A 4,237-nucleotide genomic window follows, 5' to 3' on the forward strand; every position below is an offset into this window, starting at 1 on the left:
CCTCATGACCCTTGTGACTTTCGACTCTCGTGAAATTTGATCGTCCCTTGCAACCTTTGTGATCCTCATGATGTTTGACCCTTGGAAAATTTGACCAGCCTTCGTGACGTTTGACCGTGTGGTGAAATTTGACCATCCCCTTGTGACTCTTGTATCGTCTGACTGTCGTGAAATTTGATCATCTCCTTATGACCCTAGTGACGTTTGCCCCTTGTTAAATTTGACCATGTCCTTATGACTCTTTTGTCCCTACTGATCTTTTGATCCGGATGACTCGTCTGATCCTTGTAACCTACCTGGCCTTTCTGATTGGCTCTCAAACTTGACTCTTGTACATAGCCCTTCTAACCCTTGAGATTTGGCAGTCATCAGATATTCTGGGTCATACATAAAATGGAGTTCAATACATTTTATACATTTTTAACATGTTATACAAGTATTTCACTTGCATTTAGAATCTCTAAAATGTCAAAAACTATATATTACATTTTATACATTTGCGACGTATAATACGGGTATTATACGTGTATAGTAAAAACCTTCAAAACTGCGCGAAACGCGCAACCCTGGGGATATGGAAAAGGGGGTGAAGATAGAGAAAGAGGGGTAAAAATTATTCAACCCAGGCCTTAATAATGAGGATTTATTTCAATGTCTCATTTATGATGAAAGTCGCTGAATTATTTTCATAATGGAGTGAGAAAATCGGATCCGTTAACATTTTTTCGTGGTTGGTTTTTTGTGGGAATGGATATTTAAGATCCCTTTATAGCGATTTCCTTGGCGTGATTTTTTTCCAACTTATCTGGATGGGTTTCTTCGAAACAAATTTTTTTGTTTCGGATTTTGAAGTGTTTCTTGGGGAGTCAAAAAACCTTTAACTCCTCAACCCCCCCCCCCCCCTTCCCGGATAGGGTTCAATTGCTTTACCGAAATTTCAATTACCAAGAAACAGCGAAATTGAAAACAAAATAAGTCGTTTCGAAGAAACACACCCGGATAAGTTAGAAAAAAAAACATGTCAAGAAAAGCGCGATTAGAAGAACAGAGTACGGGCTATAAGTTGTTTCCGAAAATTGTGCCTATTCTATCAAATTTTTATCAAATTTCTGTGAAAATTTTCAAATCTGAAGGCAGAATGAAATTAATGTTTCAACATTTCCCCACCAAATCCGAGAATACTTACTTATTCGAACAGTGCATAATATAATTCTCAGGGAATTTGTCGAAGTGGACGATTATATTCCAAGGCAACTGCACATCGTTTGAGTAAGTATCAAGCAAAACTCCAATTGGAAAATGCCATTTCAATGGTATTCCATTGAATTCGAGCCACATCTCGTTTTCCTGTTTGTCCTGTTGTATGTACCGCATAAAATGTTTTCTAACCTAAACAAATATAAAATCTCATTTCTCCAAACGGAAGCAATATTTTTTCATCAAACAACAGAATCAAATTTTGTATTAAATTGATTTTACCTTATCAGTGCAAAGTGGAAAATAACTTAATCTGGGAACCATCAAATAAAACGGATCTGGCGCTCGTAATTCACAGACTTCTTCAGGGTCTAGTTGAAAACAAACTGGGATTTTACCGTCCCAGATTTCCCTCAGAACCTCTCGATCATTTGCCATATTTTTTTTTATTCATATAGATGATAATTTCGTCTTTAATTCGTCTTTTCTCTGGAACATTCACCGTTTCACAACTATTCTCTATTTCACGGTATTATATGTCTATGCAGAGATTATCTGAAGAATAGAGACCAGGAGGCCGAACTAGCGTTGTCAGATTCGAGCCCATACTCGGGGTCGCGGGGTAGTTATAGGTGGTGTTTCGATCGGTTTTCTTGATGGCAGAAGTGGGGGAATGGTACTTGTGTGAAACTATAGCCCAAGTAGCAAACCTTGCGAAAGATATCTGAAAGTATACCAAAAAGACAGAGTAATGTCCGTCCAAAAGGTATCTTGCAGTCATACGATAACTTTTAGTTAACTTCTAGGTAACTTCAAGACACAAGTTACCTTTTTGGACAGCATTAGACAGCTTTTTTGGTATACTTGCAGATACCCTCCAGAATAAGTTCTGGGAGTAACTAGACGCTTTGTTGCTAGAGGTTGGGTTGGGTCGTTCATTTCGATCCCATCCTCCCATGCAACCCAACCTTACCAGAAAACTAGTTACTCCCAGAACTTATTTTGACGATTGTACATACGTAAATACGCGCACTAAACATACGATTGAATTAAAATGGCAAATAATTATTTATTTATCGATCTTGGTGATTGGATCCTGAAAATCTTTTAAAAGTTTTTTTCTAGTTTTTACATCGCAATGTATGGAATAAATAGAGATTTTTAAAATGGAGGAAATGAATATACCCTCGGAACGACATTAACACAATAGACCTTTTCATTCTGAGAGTCACTAGATTTGCGGACACTTTTTTCCCATGTTAATTCCCCTAGGATTTGCGGACACTTTATCGAATTTACATATAAATCATGGTTTTTGAGCGCTCAAGTGTATATCATTGTAAAGTTCAATATTTATCAGAATTTGCCATGGTTTTTTCGGAGATTTTTTCGTTGAATGAACGAAATAAATATTTCCCCTAGATTTCCAGAATGAAAAGGTCTATTGTGGGCGCGTTTCGCAATCGACGTAGTAGCAGTAGCAGTACTGCAACCCTATCTAATTTTGCTTTACTGCAGCTACGTAGTTGATTCCGAAACGCACCCTGTATGGAGTACGTACAGTCGTCAAATTAAGTTCTGGGAGTAACTAGACGTTTTCTGGTGAGGTTGGGTTGCATGGGAGAATGCCCAAGTAGCAAACCTTGCGAGATATCTGAAAGTATACCAAAAAGGCAGACTAATGTCCGTCCAAAAGGTATCTTGCAGTCATACGATAACTTTTAGTTAACTTCTAGGTAACTTCTAGACACAAGTTACCTTTTTGGACAGACATTAGACAGCCTTTTTGGTATACTTGCAGATACCCTCCAGAACTGTATTGCTTGGGTGGGATCGAAATGAACGACCCAACCCAACCTCTAGCAACAAACCTCTAGTTACTCCCAGAACTTATTTTGATGAGTCTTCAAATTAAGTTCTAGGAGTAACTAGACGTTGGTTGGCAATAGTGGATTGCACGGAGTATAGGACCGAAACGAACGAGCGGTTCGTACCTCGATGGTTTTAGTTCGTGCTCCAGTGATTGGGTAGAGTGGGGGAATTTGGACGGATTTTCAATGCCGGCAACGGCAACTCAAACCTCCAGAATAACAAAAACAAAGTAAATATCCGGAGCACAGTGGATTTAGGAAAAAAATTGCATAATTAAAAAAAATATATGTATTTAATTATCACAGACGGTGCTGATGAGTTGGCAAGGATCGGAGTATTTTGTATTTTCTTCGTCTCGGTAAATATTCAATCATTTTGAGAATGAGTTATTCTGGGGAGGGAAATTGTCAAACAACAGATTGCCATAGATTTTCTCAACTACACAGAAGTGTCTTAACATAAACTCCGAAAATTACGCATTCCATAATCTATTGACAATATCATTGTTGAATGAAAACTTTTCTCAATTTTGTTATTGATGCAATATGAAAATAAAAGGATAATAATATTTGAAACTTTTGATTCAGACAGACTATCAGAAACAACTTCTGTTTGCTATTCATGAAATTTTCTGAACGATTTTTTTTTTGTTAAAGGGTTTGTTTATTTCATTTGAATGTAAAGTAACTGATAAAGTTTTTTTTTAGCAGAATTCTTAAAATATCCATTCTTGTCAATTTACATTGCACATATGGGGGCGAAACATCGAGAAGAAACTGACAATTTCGATCAGATGCTCTATAGTGAATTGAATCAACAAACAAACTAAATAATCAGAAGCCATTGGATGCGAGAAAGAATTGAATAATTCACCTGAATATATTTATGATATTCATATTCGTGGTGCTTATAGCTAAGAGAAATCAAGGTATTCGTCTTGGCAAGTCTTCAATTATTTTAGTAACGAATGATTTTAAAGGGGAAAGTGAAAAGAGAAAGATTTCTTATGAATATTTTATCAACTACATAACAGGTCTTTTCACGTCAATTCCTAAAATCATTTCAGTAGAAACAAAATCTGCTGGCAAAATTTGTTTAGAAAACTTTCCTCAATTTTTTTTTATTGATTGAATATGAGAATAAAAGAATAATAATATTTGAAACTTTT

The sequence above is a fragment of the Diachasma alloeum genome, unplaced genomic scaffold (assembly GCF_001412515.2).
Source record: "Diachasma alloeum isolate Michigan unplaced genomic scaffold, Dall2.0 Dall_scaffold_01110, whole genome shotgun sequence".
Classification (NCBI taxonomy): Eukaryota; Metazoa; Arthropoda; class Insecta; order Hymenoptera; family Braconidae; genus Diachasma; species Diachasma alloeum.